The following is an 18,240-nucleotide window of genomic DNA, read 5'->3' on the forward strand; positions in this document are numbered from 1 at the left end:
CGGAATACAAGGCTGTTTATTTTAATTGACAATTGAGAGGAGTGGAATAGGTGGCGGGTGGGTGGGAGCCACAGGGGGGGCCTGTGACCAGGTGGCTGGATTGTGTGTGGGTTTTTCTCTTTCTCTTCAAAGCCTGTGGCAAAGCTTCAAATCTGAGGGTCCATCCAATTGAGCGTCTGCTGCTGAGGCTTCAAAGAGTCTCTTCCCCACTTGTCTTGAGCAAGGAGACAGGCCATTGACCCGTGTGTCACCAGTGATTTTTGTCCTTGCCTTCCATGGGGCGAGGCCTGCTGCAGACATTTCCCAGCTATTCGTGTCCATCCCGGGCTGCTGCTCCCATTTGCACAGACTTTGTCCTCTCCTTCTGCAGATTTATGGGGCTTGTCGCTAAAGCTCTTTGAGGTCAGAGACCATGTGCTCCCCTTCTAATTCCCCCACAGCATGCAGCACAGATCAGAATTTCTAAAGTGGGATATGCACACTTTGGGGGGAAGTGCAATCATTTTACACTCAGCATATGAGCAAACATTTCCAGGTTAACATTTACATATTAACATAAATGTATATTGTGTGTATTATAAAAGATATAACTAGGGGCACCTGGGAGGCTCAGCTGGTAGAGTGTCCAACTCTTGGCTTTGTTCAGCTCAGGTGCTGATCTCAGGGTTGTGAGACTGAGCCCTGCATTGGGCTCTGCACTCAGTGGGGAGTCTGCTCAGATTCTCTCCCTCTGCCCCTCTTCTCACTCACACACGTACACACACACACACACACACACACACACATACACACACGTGTGTATGTATGTATCTCTAAAACAAATAAACTAAAAAATAAAACAAAAGCTATAACTAATACATCACACATCATTTCACAGATATTATTACTCCAAATGAGGCACGTGGAAAAGTCAAGTTCAGGTAAATTATTTTTTTAAGGATTGTATTTATTTATTTGAGAGAGAGAGCAAGAGAGAGAAAGCACAATTTGGGGGGAGGGATAGAGGGAGAGAGAGAAGCAGACTCCCTGCTGAGCAGGGAACCCAACACAGGACTCGATCCCAGGACCCCAGGATAATGACCTGAGCTGAAGGCAGGCACCTAACTGACTGAGCCACCCAGGTGTTCCAAGTTCAGGTAAATTATTAAATAAATAATGGTGTAGGGAATATCCAAACGAGTAAAGTTTGGGGAAACACTGTGTTGGCTGATTTACTAGTTGATTGGTTAGTTGGTTGGTTGTTAGATTTTTGATTGATAGACTTGTTTCCCTCTAAGATTTTTTTATGAAAATTTTCAAACAAAGCAGAAAAGTTGAAAAACTTGTTTACTGAACACCCATATACTCACCACTTAGACACTACAATTAATATTTTGCTATTTGTTCATCATGTACTTGTCTATCTAGCCACCTCTTATATCCTCCATCAATCTAGCTGATGTTTCTGGATACATTTCAAAGTAAATTGCAGATATCAATGCACTTCACCCTTAAACACCTCAGCATGTATATCATTAGAGGTCTATATTTGTTTATGGTTCTTTTTTATGGAAGTAAAATTTACATACCATGAAAGCACAAATCTAAAGTGCATCATTCGATGAGTTTTGATAAATGCATACACCTGTCTAACCCCAAACCATACCTGTACAGAGCATAACCATCACCTGAGAAAGTTTCCTCATGCCCCTCTCGATGAAGCCCCACTCCCATCCTACCACTGTTGTGATTTTTCATTGTATATTAGTTTTGCCTATTAAAAAGTCCTTATAAATGGAATAACACATGATGGACCCTTGTGAAAGGCTTCTTTCACAATGTAAGGCAACATATTTTTGAGATTCATCCATGTTGATGCATGTATCAATAGTTGGTTCCTTTCTATTGCTGGGTTGTATTCCTCCCTATGAACCCACTCTCCTGTTGATGAACACCTAGGCTGTGTTCAGGTTGGGAACTATAATCGGTAAAGCTGCTATGAACATTCTTCTAGAAGTCTCTTTGTAATTATACATTTTTATTTCTCATGGAAAAATAACTAGGAGTTGTATTGCTGATCATAAGGTAAGTGCATGTTTCATTTTAGAAAAGAACTACCACCTGGTTATACACCGGCACCGACAACATATGAGAATTAGTTGCTCCCCATCTTTGCCATCATTCGATGTTGGTCTTTTTCATTTGACACATTCAAGTGAACGTGTAGTGGTATGCATCATTGAACACTATTTTTTCACACACTTATTGGCCATTTGTAACCTTTCCTTAGTGGAGTATCTGTTCAAATCTTTGCCCATTTTTGATGATGTCATTTGTCTTTTCATTATTGAATTATAGCAGTTCTCTATATATCATGAATACTAGTTCTCTGTCAGATATATTGTGCAAATATTTCCTCTCTGTGGCTTGCATATTTGTTTTCTGCATAGTATCTTTGGTGAGCAAAAGTTTTTTATTTCTATAAGATCTAATTTATAATTTTTTAAATTTATGGCTATTGCTGTCTATATACTGAGATAACTTTACTCCCAAATTATGAAGATTTCCTAGGTTTTTCCTAGAAGCTTTACAGTGTTAACTTTTACATTCAGATCTATGATCTAGCTTGAATTAATTTCTGTATATGGTATGAAGCAGCAGTCAAGAAGGTAAACTTTATATATATATATATATATATAACCAGTTTTTCAGTAAATATTTTCAAAAGACTGTCCTTTCTGTTAGATGACTTCTGCACTTTTGTCAAAAATCAAATGACTACATAAGTGTAGGTCTGTTTCTGAGTTCTCTGTTCTGCTCCATGAGTTGATGGCATTTTAAGAACAAATTCTTAGAATGTTAGAATTTTGGGGAAGCTCCATAATTCTTTAATCTATTGGTTGTAAACTTTCTTAGATCTCAGACCCCCACTAAGAATCTGATGAATATTTTGGACTATATCTTAAGTAAAGGATTTCTCAAATTCCTGTTTGACTCCGTCGTTTAAGCTTCCGCCTTCAGCTCAGGTCATGATCTGGGGGTCCTGGATAGAATCCCATATCAGGCTCAGCAGGGAGTCTGCTTCTCCCTCCTCTCTGTACATGCTTTCTCTCTCTCACACTTGCTCTCTCTCTCTCTCTCTCTCTCAAATAAATAAATAAAATCTTGGGAGAAAAAATGTTTCTCTAAAGAAATTACACATAGATATAAATATTTGTGCATAATTTTAGGGGATTCGTAGACCCCTGAAGCCTTTATCTCAACACGCATCTTCTACAAAACAGAAAGTTGAGGCCCAGAGATGTGATTTGTGAAGGGCTGCAGAGTTTAGTTAATGACAGAGCTCAGGCTAGAATGTAGAGCCTTTACCTCTGCTATCCTGTCCCCCTCAAAAATGAGTAAGTCATTGTCTCTATTATCCAAGAGCTGGCATTACAGTGAGGAAGCCTAACATGTTCACAACTAACTATAATAGAAAGCATTGTCAGATAAGAACCAAACCAGGAGTATGTGCGTCTGGAACACGGAGATTCTGAGTAATCAGGGAAGGCTCTGTGGAAAAGGAGGCATGTGAGCTGGACCAATGAGATGCGGAGAAAGGATGCTCCAGTCCAGGGCATTTCAGGAAGAGCAGAAGCTCTGGAGTGGAAAGGACGAAGCTCCTCAAAGCTAAAATCAGGTCTGTGTAGGTAGGGAGCAAGAGACATCAGCATATTAATAAAGGTATTTTGATGGTCATAATAACACTGTTCACATTCCTGCTGATGAAAGATGAGTCAGCAGCTGGGGAAAACTTGTTCTGGGTTGATATTGTTTTTATACTCCGTCCCTGAAGCTATCACTATTATGGATTGAAAACTCTGTATTTCTGAGTGTAGTTAGCAAAGCAGGCCAAACCATCCTCATAGTAAAAAAAGGGGGAGGAAGGGAAAGGAAGCAGTTGAGCAGAAAGAATTCATAGGTTGGCATCAGCAGAGCCCAAATTGAAATCTGTTTCTAAAATTTACTAATTGTGTGATCTTGCACAAATCAAGGAACCCTTCTGACCTCCTGTTTCCTCATTTGTAAAATGGGACTGATCATAACACTGACCACACTGGGTGGTTGCAGTGCGTCCAAGAAATAAAATATGTGGAAGCACGTCACCCTGGGCAGAAAACTGCAAAGGGGAGAGTCTTCATTATTATAAAGAATTGCCTTGGGCCTCAGCTCTAGGAACCCGGACTGCTGGTGCTAAGCAGTGACTCAGGGAGGCGGTTGGTGCCAGGGGAAACAAAGGCACACATATTCATAGGCAATCCCTTGACAATGCCTTCCCTCCCCAGAAGCAAAGAGCTAGGTGGGAACTCCAACTTTACACACATCGATAGGCTTCATGTTTGATGTTCCCATTCAAAGCCGTCCTTGAAGTTTATTTAACTGTATCTCTACTGTGTCTCAAATTGCTCCACTTTCTCTAAGCACACTGCTGACAACAAAGACAGGGGAGTCCCTCTGTCCACAGTCCCGTAATCACATATGTGCAAAGATAAGAGAACTAGAACATGCCAGAAGCTCCACCCCATCAAGATCCATTTGGTCGGGAGCCCAAAGCAAAAGCCATCATAGAGATTGGCCTGCTCTGACGGTGACAAAGAGAACACTGGGCTGAATAGTTCATTGAATTGGGATTTTTTAGCCTGAAAAAAAAGAAAACTAAAAGTGACTTAATAGATGTTGGTTGATGACCAGATGTTCACTAAATCCACTGAGGATAAAAAAGACAGCACTTACAATTCAGCTTGGGGGAATTTCAATTAGGCACCACGAGGACTTTCTTAACAGTAAGGAGTATTAAATATCTTTGACTAATGAGGGGTGATGGAATCTTTCTTCGAGTGTAGGGTCCCTATTCAGTTGTTTACTTGTCTCTATATTTAGCTCCTTACCTCATGCATTCTTTTGGCAAATCATTTATTGGCCAAGCACTGCACTTGGTACAAGAAACACCAGTATGAGCACAAATAATTTTCTGTCCTTGAGACTCTCTCCCTAGAATCTTTTTGCAAGATGTAAAATCTCTCTGAAAGGTATACAACAGCTCATAACGCCTTAATGCAAATACATTTTTACATTTCTCAAGCTACCAGACTTGGCGTATATTCCAGGGGATGTAGAGGCTGAAGAGAAAGGGAGGGACATTTTTTTATGGTTTGGGATTTCATTGATTTCCTCTTGCTGCGATCACAAATTACCACGAAATTAGTGGCTTAAAACAGCACATATTTATTCTCTTACAGTCCGGGAGGTCAGAAGTCTGAAATCAGTTCCATTGGGCTAAAGTCAAGATGTGAGCAGGACTGATTTCTTCTCTGGTTCCAAGGGGATGATCCTTTTCCCTGACATTTTCAGATTCCAGTAGCTTCCCAGGTGGCCTGTGGCTTCTTCCTCTGTCTTCAAAGCTCATCATTTCAATTCTCCTGTCATGCCTCTGATTTGGATGATGCCTGCTTCCCTCTTATAAAGACGTTTGTGATTACATAGAGCCCATCAATCTAATCCAAGATAATCTCTCCATCTCAAAATCCTTAATTTAATCACATCTGCAGGGTCCCTTTTGCCATATAAGGTAACATTCACAGGTCTCAGGGATTAGAACATCATCATGTTTGGGGGGCTATTTGTAAGCCTTCTACAAGGACAGAAAGACTAATATAGCAACTTTCCCTATTTGGTGGCTGTATCCAGGATTATCCCTGCCATCGTACATTGCTGAGGTCAGTATGGGCTGTGGGAGAGCATTTTGGCCAATGTCACATCTAGTTGATGCTGGCAGATTCACTGGATTTACCTTGTGATATGGCCAGCCCTGTCTGGGAGTGTAAGTTTCGTACTGGCTAAAGGCAAGGTAAAGGACAAAATAACTCTTTCATATCCATTCCAGTCCAATAACGGTAGCTGATACTGCTTATGCATTTATTATGTGCCAAGTATGGTGTTAAGCACTTTATATGTATTATCCTTTAAAGTCATTAATCCAAGTAATCTGTATACATAATTTTATTGAAATAGCGCTAGAAGACTCAATCACACAATAGCAGTCCTCTAATCTACTCCTCCTCACCCCCTCTGTCCCATAGAGGTAACCTCTCTCAACTCTTAGTTTCTACTGACATTTACCTCCAGCTTTTAAACAACATATTTATATTGCTATTTCTTGAGTTGCCAGCTTTTGACAGTTCCTACTAAATTCCTTTTATTGCATGTGAGGTGTTTGTTCTCTGATATCCTGCCACCTTCCTCCTACTGTTTCTTCCTTATCCTTCTGGTGTAATTATATCACCCAATTTGGGGTTAAATTAATACTCTGTGTTTATACTTTTACAACAACTTAGGTATTGTTCACTGCTGAGATAGGCAGTTTGCCATAATTACATGTCATTTCTCATACATTGTTTTTCCTGGAGTTTGTAATTGCCTGATTTTTTTTTATTTGGTGTTTTGTGTGAACCAGTTTCTCCTTTCTCCACCCAAATCCTCCAACTGATTGATCGCCTAGCAATAATTTTCAAAACATTTATATCCATCTGTGTACATAGTTTTAGGAAATTCATAGTTGATGACTCAATCAGTCAGGGGATTATGTCTCTCTCCAGTCTTCCATTCTCCCATTTCTGTCTGGATCTGAAGGCTGGCTTTTTCTCCTGGACTTTTCTTGTGCCATTTTTTTCTGTGCTAGATACCCAAAAGCCCTTCTTCAGAAAAGTTTCAGGCCTTGGATTTGAACCTATGTTTGTCTACATCAAAAACTCACATGTTTAGCTACCATGTTGTATGACTATACGAGCAGGAGATATATGTCACCTAAAAGTAGTTACCATTGGCAGTTGCATCACTTTTTAACTGTACACTTGTACACACTTTCAAAATAGACAACTATTCTCAAAGTGTTGGAATTTGCTCTTCACACCTGGAATAAACAGCATGCAAACAGAGATCTTTTTTTTTTTCTTAACCTTGTAGACATTTCCATGTGAGTTTGTTACCACTTTGGGAATCCTTCTTTCCTACTGTAAGGCTTTGCTCAGAAACAACATCTGGTGTCTGTGGGGTTTTTTTTCCTCCCTGATTTATATATTTTCTCTACCTTTCCCTCAAGGTCTGGGAAGACTTTCAGTGGGCATATAGACTGTCCAACCACAGGGGCAATGTAGTTTTTATTTGAACCACCTACCCCTGTGCCCACCCACCCTCACTCTCTGTACACACACGCACACATCGCACACACTCACTGAGCACTCAGACCCAACCCTGCTGAAGACAAGAGAAAGGTCTGGTCAGTATCAAAAGATGTGAGTCCTACCAACCTGTCTAGACTAGAATCATGAGGGTGAGGAGCACAAGGAAGAGGAAGGAGACTGGACAGTTATGAGGGGATTAGAAGCTTCTGCAAATATGCCTCAATGCCATTTTGCACTTTCTCTTCTTCATGCTCCCAATTCCTGCTTAAGCAGAGATATGTACCACAAAGAAGCCAAAATTGCCATCAGATTCTACCATCTACATATGTGAAAGCACAGAGTCCACGAAGGGAATAAATCCTTTTAGAAGCAAAGCCCCAATGATGCAATGTCACTGAAGTGGTCCTGCAGTATAGCTCTCTCTCCTACTTTCTCCCTTCCTCTGTTCTCCTTTTTCTCTCCCTCCATTTTTTCCACACTCTCTCCTCCTTGGTTTTCTCTAGTGCTCCTTCCTTTAAAAAAGAAAGAGAAAGAAGAAAGAAGAAAAGAAAAAAGAAAGAAAGAAAGAAAGAAAGAAAGAAAGAAAGAAAGAAAGAAAGAAAGAAAGAAAGAAAGAAGAAAGGAAGAAAAAATGAAGCACACCAGCCACCCTCTTGTTTATCTGTTTGTGCTCTGTGCGCGGAGCTCGGGGACCTCCCCAGAATAGTTTATTATGGCTTTTCTGTTTAGCTCGACTGCAGTATAGCAGAGGTAATACAATCATGTCTCAGCTCCATATGGTCTCGGAGGCTGACAAGCAGAACAACCTCTGCTTTGTTTGTGTTTTACTTATGGTATTATGTGAGCCACGTGGGGCTGCTGTGCTAGGTTCCTCCCGCAGGACAGATCAGAGAAGGAGCCAGGCTCCACATTGTCTCTCCCCTCCACTTCCACTAACACACACACACACACACACACACACACACTCCACAACAGCAGTTCAGGGCATAGTGCAGACGACAGGGTGATGATTGAGCTCTGAGCACATTAGAGGGCACACAGAGAAGGGAAAAGTGAAGCAAGAGTCACTGAAAGTGTTTTCCTAGATATATAATCCCCATACAACTCTTTGGAATATATATGGTTGCCCCATTTCCTCTCAGAGAAAATAGAGGTCAGTAATCCCACTTGGCTTTTTCCCTATTGAGTGGTAGGCCTGGAACTGAATCCTTGTCTGAACCCCAAAGGAATTCAGTCTACTACAATGTTTCTGTCCACAGTGGATGAGCACCTGGGGTTCCCCTCTCCTGTCTTCTCCTTTCCTCTCCTCTCCTCTCCTCTCCTCTCCTCTCCTCTCCTCTCCTCTCCTCTCCTCTCCTCTCCTCTTCTCTTCTCTTCTCTTCCTTTCCCTTCTCAGCAAAAAGCCCACACACCATTGCAATGATGCAAGGTCACTTACTAGCCTCCCAAAATTGAAACAGAACACAGTCATATAAGGTCGCAAGGGCTGAGCATCATCTTTAGACACACTCCAAGCAGGCGTAAGCCTCCAGCCATTGGAGTAAATGAGGTATCATATCTCAAAGACTTTTTGAAGACGGTGAGATTTCAGGACAGTATACTTAACAAGGTGGTGTCGTCATGGCTTCAGTGACAATAATGGGATTTTACCTAAAGATGGAGAGAGGATGACTCAGTGGGGAGGAGTTATGAAGATGTTTAGAGATGGAACAATGGAAGACTCAAGCCACAAGTAATTACTGGGTATCTTCAAGGTGCTAGGTTAAAAGGAAAAATAAAAGCATATTATGGACAGATCCACTAAATATATAGGTTAGTTGTTTGTGTGTTTGTTTTAACCAAAGAGAACCAAGAACAGGTACCAGAAGTTCCACAATTTTGGCATCAAAGTCTTATACCCACAATAGTAGATACTTATTCAATGCTCTCTCTGAGCAGATTCTGTTCTAAGTGCTATTCATTCACTATCTCATCTCAGCCTTGCAATCCTCCCTGATATAGATGCTATTATTAACAGTACCTGGCACACAGAGGTGACCAATAAATATTTGTTCACTGAATCATCACCCCTGTTTTCAATGCTAGGAAACTAACCCACAGAGATATTTCACAACATCACCCAACTGGTGACGGGTTGAGTGGGAATGTGAACCCGAACAACATAACTCTGCCACCTGCCCAATCAACCACTGCCCAGCACAGTCTGCATTTTGAAGCACCTCATTCTGCTGCCTCTCCATGAGGCATTTACACTGACTGTTCCACTTGAAAGCAACCCCGAATTCTTTACCAGATTATGTGATCCAATTTCTGATTTGAAATAAATGACCACCCTAGGTGCCAAAAGTGGCAAAGGGACGCTGTGTGACCCCAGCTGCTTGGAGACCCTATAGTCTGTGAAATGGGAAAGTGATGAGCCTAGTTTCTAAGGAGAAACAAATTGTTTTGCTGGAAAACATTAAGAAAGGCCCAGGCCATGAACCTCACCAGCTAGGGGGACCAAGGATGGCTCCTGTCTAGTTTGGGCCCAGAGAAGGCTTTTATAGGGGATCTCCCTGTTATCGGCGGGGGGCCTCCCAGCCCAGCTCAGGAAGTATCATGGTCCAGGGTGTGAGCAATGAGCATCTCCTCCTTCCATATTCATCTTTAGACCTCAGGCCTCAATATCAGAGGCTGATCCTACACCTCACATTTATATCTAGAAGCAATCATTCGTTGTAGCTGCAGGAGCTAAGGCCATGGTAGTGGTGATAGTTAGCATTGGTGTGAGCACATTGTATATATGCTAGTGACTTTACATACATTTGCTCACTTATTCTTCTCATCCCCTTCATGAGATCAATTTTATGAATCCCAATTTGCAAAAGAGGAAACTTATATATTAAAAGTTAAAACCAAAGTTACACAAAACAGCATCCAAATAGGAATAAATAATTGTTATGGATAGCCTTGAAGAAGAAAAGGCCTTTTGAAAAATCATGCTAGGGGGCTTAATTGTGGGAGAAAGTGAGGAGGGAGAGTTCTGTTCTTTCCCTTGGAAACAGTAGAGGGTTATGGGGTGGGTGCTATGTGTATGAGCATCTGTATTTTTTTAGTACAAGCTAATTGAACCACCTGATTCTCCTCCACCATCTGTCTCTGAGACTCACTATCATCCTCCCCACCCACTCCCCAGCAGCCAGTCACTATAGCAGCCTGGAGCCCAGAATAGTCCCTAATTTCAGCACAGCCAAGGAGAGATGGCTTTGCACTTTATGCGCCCACGACCCAGTACCTCGGAAGAAGAGGGTGCCTAGCATTCTTTCTTCCTACAAATATTTATTGAGCACATTTCTAGGAATTGGAGCAGACCAGTGAACAAAGCGGACAAAAAACCCACAAAAAAGCAAAACAAAAACAAACAAAACCCTGCCTTCATGGAGTTTATATTCTGCAAAAGAGGCTTAGAATGTTTAAACCATCGATTCACTCATCTTCCTCAAAGAAAAGTCAGTCCACAGGAGCCCAGAGATAATGACAGAGCTTCACAGTGCTAAGCTCTTCAAACTGGGACCTGTTGTGACATCTCCCAGCGCCTGCTCTTCCTTTACCAGCCTTTTGTGCCAACAGAGTAAGATAAACAGGGCCGAGTGCCCAAGTCTCCCTAAGTCAAACCCCATCCCATCATCACCTCTGACTAGTCCCCTCTCGAGACCCTGCACTCTGAGCCCTTGCTTCTTCACTGGTTTGCATCATAAATGTGTAATGCCAGTCTAAGAAAAGCACCCAGCCCAACCCGCTCTGCCTTGCATCCATAACAACCTTATCAAAGGGTTTTTTTCTGAGCACGGAGAACAGAGAGCCCTCCAGGTTTTGATTCATAGCAGGTGAAGGCTGGATGTGCTGAAAGCTGATTGAAATCAGCGAGGTCAACAAAATACAGCAGAGAGTGTACAATAATTGGGAGAGAAGCATCGCTTCCTTGTTTTTTGGGTTTTGTGTGTGTGTGTGTGATCCCCTGCACTTTCTAGCTCCTGCTTTGAAAGGGAAGCCTTTGTCTTACACACTCTATTGCATTGGCGTGTGCTTTATTTGTATAAACTTCTGGTTCTGCTGACCCACAATTTTCTCTCCCTTTGTCCAATAGCCAACTAGACATTTTGGTGGCGGGGTAGTGGGTGGAGATTGAAGGCTGGGGGCTTTGGATTCTCTGGATTTTCATGTCTAGAGGAGACACATACACACGCACATGCACACACACATGCACACTCATGCACACACAAAAAAACATGCCCTTCCACTTTGTTTTAGGAGAGGGATGTGGACTCTCTACCCATACCCATAATTCGATGCTGATAGGAGTTACTGCTTACCAAGAGTACCATTCTGACCACTTGAATTTTCAGAACAGAGCTCAGTGCATGGCCTGGGATAGATTAGTGTCAGTGGGAGGAATGAATGCTCAGCTGAGATTTCATGATGCTGCTAAGGCTCTCCTGGGCCTCTGTGACACTAGGAGACAGGAATCTGTAGGTCCTTGACCCATCACAGGAAAAGAGAAAGTTGTCACACGGCCACTGCATAGAGGGTGAGTTGAGACTCACCCAAAACCTGGGAGAACACAGGCAGCAGGGATGTAAATGGGAAGCGATATTTGTTGAGCTCAGGAAGTGCCTTTGTTAGCTTAGCATCATGTATATATATGAAGGTGGTTTTGTTCTAGAGCCTCACCTCATCTAGACCGGCCCATTGGATTCCATCCCAGCATCCTGTTCTCCAGACTGTCCATCATTGTTATCCCAACTCACAGTCTGTCCAAAAAAGTTTGTTGTCTATCTTGACACACTCCCCAGAAAGACAAGGCACAGTGTCTGGATCCCTGGCCCCATGGCAGAACTAGGGAGGATCTCATGACCGCCTTCTAACCTGTGAGACTCAACAGCAAACACTAGAAATGTGATTCTTCTCAGAGTGAAAGTCTTTCCTTCTGGCTTACAAGGGAACCTAAGGGGCAGTCCTGGTGGCTCAGTGGTTTAGCGCTGCCTTCAGCCTGGGGTGTGATCCTGGAGACCAGAGATCGAGTCCCATGTCAGGCTCCCTGCATGGAGCCTGCTTCTCCCTATGCCTGTATCTCTGCACCCTGCCGCCCCCCCCCCCCCCCGCCCCGTGTGTGTCTCTCATGAATAAATAAATAATATCTTTTTTAAAAATTATTTAAAAAAAAACCAAGGGACCCTAAGGCATGTGCAGCGCCCCCATGTAAGGGAAGCAAAGGGATCTTCATCACACTCGAATGCTCACTTCCTCATCTGTAATTCAGAAGAGACTGAGTCAGGAAGTTTGTACAGTACAGCCAGATAAACAGCCAGTCCTGCCATCAGCTCCCATGGGGCCCACAGCAAAACCCTCCTCCTAACTGATCTCTCCCTGTGCCCTTTGCCAAACTGCTGTTACATAGAGTCATCACATGACCCAGCAATTCCACTCCTAGGTATAGGCCCAAGAAGAACGAAAATATACATCCACACTCCAGCTTGTATGTGAGTGTGCACAGCAGCATGCTTCAGGATAGCCAAAAGGCGGAAGCAGCTCACATGTCTACCAGGTAACGAATGAGTAACTAAAACGCGGTCTAGCCATACAACAGAGCATCGTTCAGAGCAACGTGGAGAGGGATCTTGAAAACATTACAGTCATCAAAGAAGCCAGTCACAAAAGGCTACATATTACACCCACAGGCAAAGCTATAAAGACAGGAAGCAGATTAGTGGTAGCCTGGGGCCAGGAGGGGATTGAGGGAATGTGGGGTTCAGGCGGGGGCGGGATGCTAGTGCTAAATGGTACGAGGTTTCCATGGGGGGTGATGAAAATGCTCTAAAATGGATCGTGGTGACGGTCATACACTAGAAGTAGATAAATTGCATGGTACATAAATTATATGTCCATAGAACTACAAAAAAAAAATAATAGAGGAAAAACACATTAAATCTGCACATTTCCCTACCAAAGACTTCCCTGACTTCCCAGCCCCCCAAAAATAAAATTCAAGTCCCTTGGCCTGTCACAGAAGTCCCTTGACAATTTGGTTCTGCACTCTCAGCCTCACCTTCCACTCCCTTTGACAGGTACCTAGACCCCAAGCTAGCGGGCTCCTCCTCTTCTGGAACCCACCACGCTGCTGCCGCCACGGGAATCCAGGCCTGTGCATGGAGTTCGTACCACCTGCGGTGCCTCCTCCCTGCTGTCCACCTGACACATGCTGGTGTGTTCTTCAGGCTCCGAGATGAGCATCCCCTCTCCCGCGAAGCCCTTCCCGGCTTTTCCGGGGATAGCTTCTCTCCCTCCTGGGCCAGCCCGGCTTTTCTCTTTATAGTCTCTTCTGGTGCTTATCACATTTTATTTTAATTACCCGTCTACATAGTGCCTTCCCCCCAGCCTGGACCTTGGCTCCTCAAGGACAGAATTGTCTTATTTATCTTCGTACCCCCCTCTCCACCCTTCTCCCACCACGTCAGTAAACAAATGCGCACACAGGCTCACATGCACACACTCACACACACATACGTGCACAAGGACTTGCATGATGCTCGGCCACCCATAGAAGTAGTTGACAAATATATTCCATGTCCCCAGATGTTAAAGGGAGAAGAAGAGGGAACACAAGCAGAGAAGACAGATTCTGGTGCAGGATGAACGAAGTTTGAATCCTGTCCGCCATCCACTGTGACCTGTGACCGAGCACTCTTACCGACTTAGCTTCAGTTCTGTCCCTCACAGGAGACATCACGTGGCTGGGTGGTCCGAACGTCATGTTAAATAACAGGAGCTGAGTGTGACCCTTTCTTGGTCACTCGTGTTACATACACTAATTAGCTCATTAATCCCTGCAACAGGCCTTTGAAAGAGGAAGTGCTGAGCACATTTCACAGGTAAGGGAGCTCAAGGCACTGGGACACCTGTCCCTCTGACCCCAGAGCCTGAGCTTTCAACCACCTCAGAAATCTGTGTGTGTAAACTGGTGGTTGTACCTATTATTTAACTTTCTTCCGACTTCCAGACGACCCTGGATGTAAAGAGTGCTAAGTGCCACTCGAGGCATATCCTCCTGGCTTGAACTGTGTTCTGTTCAACATCCCCTCTGCCTTTCCACATCGGTTTATGAAATCTCGATTTTACTATGAAGCGAGTGTACACGTGTTACCTTCCATTCCCATATCCACCGGGCCTCACTCATTTTAGGGCCCTACTCAGACCAGCATCCTTTAAGACAGCTTCTTACACAACTTTTCTCTGTATCTTTGAGGCCTTACATTCTGAACCACTTATTTTAACCACACACCTCTAAATTTCACCTTCCATTCACAGATAAAATTGTCATGTTATACCCCGACTTTCCTCTTTTCTGCCCACAGAGCTGGTGACATCCTGTGGTACAGATTCCAGGCCTGCCATTCCTTCAGAACTATATTTGCTCATGTTGCCTACAGCCCTACCCAAGTACCAAGTCAAATCATTTCTCAGAGCTCCGGTCCCTGTTCTACAGGACTAACTCTGCCTCCTAGACACTCCTTCGTTCCTCCAAGGCCTCCTCAACAGTATACTAGTCCGTCCCTGGCCCTCCTCCCCCCACTGCCTCCCCCTCTCACTCCCTGGGCCTGTCTGCAGCTCAGGTGTAGCCCTAGACTCTCCTGGGAGCACGGTATCTCCCATGTGTCAAGCTCCATCCCTAACTTTTTTCCTTAGCTCCATTTGAGTGGCTTCAACTACTGCCTTCTGGACATTTCTACTTGGATACCTCAGTGTCATTTAGCATTCAATCTGTCTAGACCCTGTGAGTACTACTTCTGTTTAATATGATCCGTGAGAATCTTGAGAGACTATAAAATACCTCTCCCCTGTGTCCACACCTGCAACACTAACCTGATCTCTATCAGAATGTCACATGGGTTTGTTTACTCCACCGAGAAAGAGTCAGCAGAGATGGAATGTTCACTTTTTCAAGGAGCGATCTATATCTACACCTAGATCTAGATCCAGACTGGATTTTGTACTGGGAACTTTTCAACTAACAGTCAAGAAAACATCGTTCAGTGCCTCCTCTGTGCCTGGCACTGTGCTGGATACTTCCTGAGATACGATGATTGCTACGTAAAACCTATCATCAAGCAGATTACAGCATGTACCATCTTAAAAATAGCATAGCATAAAACAAGACTCATTATCTTCCCCCATGGCTGACGATCATTTTAGTCATTCATGTTTATAACTTTGGGATTTCTGCCTGTGGCTTCTTCATCTGCATGCTTGCTCCAAGCCTGATCAATCCCCAGGCCAGCTGGTTCCTCTTACTTAGCGCCCCTCACGCCCACTCTTCCCTATCCTCCACCTAGGCATGAATAGTTAGGCCCTTGTTACCTTGTGTTGAGGTATCTGCGCTGAGATCTCCCCTCTGCAAGCCTTCCCGCAACCTCTTTCTCCTCCAGAGGACCTCTCAAACATCCAAATTAATCCTCCTCAAACACCAGTTCTAGGAGCTCACTACCTGTTCAAAATGGACATCACCTACAGCAGCTTCCACAAAATTATGGAATCTTAAGGTCAGAAAAAACCACGTGGGCCTTGGAGTCAACACTCCTACCATGGTCTTCCTCCCTCTCTTGAATTCATCCAAGAATGAGGTGCTCACTCCAGCCCAAGCAATCTGTTCCACTGTTGCCCTGATTGCTAGAAAATCCCTATCAGGTTGATTTGACCTTCTCCTGCTTCCACCCATTGGTTCAAGCCATCTACCTTCACTCCCCACTCTCTTCTATCACTTCTCTCTAGTTCCCCAACAGTCCAGAGACTTTCTCTGCTCCCCAACTCAATTCCACCCGGAACTCCTCTCCCACCTCCATCACCTTTAGTCCTCTCAGCCTCCATGTACTGAGCAAAGAGAGGAAGAGAGCAGGGGGCTGATTAGGAAAGGACCATTGGAAAAAAAAAAAAGAAAAAGGAAAGGACCATTGGTCTCTGTAATGCCTCAAAGGAAAGTACTGCCTCTTCCCCCAACCCCTGATCAATGATGTGTTCATGTGCATGTTTTGCATATTCCTATGCGGCTCAGTTGAGCTGGGTACAGCTCTCTGTGCTCACCCAGTGCTCCTGAGGACAAGATCACACATAAGCTCTGTAATTTTTGTATCACATTTAAATTGTTCACTAATACACCAACCACACTGGAACAGATCCACTTCTTATAAGGAAAACCTCTTCCAGTCATGTATGATTCCACACACACACACACACACACACACACACACAGGGTGCTTGAGAGCAAAGTTTAAAAATAAACCCGCAGGTTAACACTAAAATAATGAAAAAGTTGAGCTGGTGTTTACTTCACTGATTATTACAGGTGAGTCTGCGGTACTCTAGACCAGTGGGTCTTTGCTGGGGGCAATGGCATTCATCCCCATGGGACACCCGGCAATATCTAGAGATGTTTTTGGGTTGTCAAAACTGTGGAGAGTGCTCTGGGCATCTAGTGGTCAGGGATGTTGCCAAACATCCTGCCTCACTCAGGACAATCTCATCTCCAGAACAAGGAATTATCGGGCCCAAACGAGAGTAGTTTGAGAAACACCGATGTCCAGCTACTCTGCTGTTGTTATCTTGTCCTCTGGCCTGCAGAGACTTGAAATCCTGTGTTGTGGGGACTGGGGAGAGGGCTGGGCACCCGCCAAGGGAACGCCCACTCCCAGGGGGACCTGGAGGTTTGCGGTGTGACCTCCCGTCTGCGCCTTGACCTCTTGTGCCCCAGGCAAGCCCATGGAGATAATTAGGTCAGAAAAGCAGGCACTTGGCAAAGTATCAGCTGCTGTGTCCAGACGGAGTCTCCCCCAGGGAGTGTGGGCCGGGGAAGCAGGGAAGGGAAGAAAACACAGGCAGGGGAGACAAACCACAGGGTAGGGAGTTGTGGGGTGGAGAAGTCCGGCAAGGAAGTGTGGGTTGCATTGCTATGGCAGGCAGAAGATTCCTTACCTTCCATCAGCTAATGATGAAACATGTCTCCTCCTTACAGCTTAAGCAAACCCTTACAGTTTGCAAAGTGTTGTGCACTTGTTACCTCATTAATTCTCACAACCTCCCATGGACGGGGTGCAGGGGGCCATCACCATGGTGTGTGTGTGTAGAAGGAGAAAGCGAGTATCCGGGACACTCCAGACCTCAGAGGGAGCTCAACCTTTGGTAGGTTCTTGAGAAATATTTAAAAGAAGGAGAAAGAGAAAAACAGAGGGTGACAGAGACATAAGAGAAAAAAGAAAAAACGAGGCGCAGAATGCGGAGTCCGGGCAACTAGAAAGTCTTTAAACACAATAGATGCTCAGTATTTGCCTGTAACAAGATGACAAGTGTGTTGGGAATATGAGAGGACTGCTTTCACATAGTGCAACGGAAAGAACTCGAGGAGCCCAGAGTCCTGGGGTGTACCCCACTTCCACCCTACGTGACCAGGCTGCCTCATCGTGTTGGACCAGGCTCCTCCGGACAGGGGGAGGCTGGGGCTTATCATCGCTGGGGCTCCTTCCAATTCTTGAATGTCTTCACATGGCCACAGCCCGTAGCAGCTGGGCAGGGCCTGGAGGTGTGTGGCTTCTGTTCCAGCTGATACTTGCAAACAGCACTGCAACCTTCCAGAACCCTGTCACAGGCATTCCCTCTTAATCCTCACTGAGACTGAGGATCGTGGGGCAGGGAGGGTACATGATCCCAGAAAGAGCGTGGGGTCAGGAATCGAGAGATGCGTGCTCTCCTCCGAGTGGGCCCATTCCCTCGCTCTGGGTTCTTCCCCACATAGAGCATTCCAGGGGCTACTGTTGGCGATTAGAACCACTTCGGGTCTCTCCACCTGGTCCCAGAGGGTCCACATGACCCAGACCCCACCTATCATTCTGACTCTATCACTTTGTCCCTTGCTCCGGAGACACTGGCTTGCTTTCTGTTCCTTGAACACACCAAGCATACTTCCCATCTTGAGAGCTCTTCCCCCAGATAGTCACATGGTAGCTCTTTCCCGTCA

Source organism: Canis lupus, chromosome 5, assembly GCF_003254725.2.
Source record: "Canis lupus dingo isolate Sandy chromosome 5, ASM325472v2, whole genome shotgun sequence".
In the NCBI taxonomy this organism is placed as follows: Eukaryota; Metazoa; Chordata; class Mammalia; order Carnivora; family Canidae; genus Canis; species Canis lupus.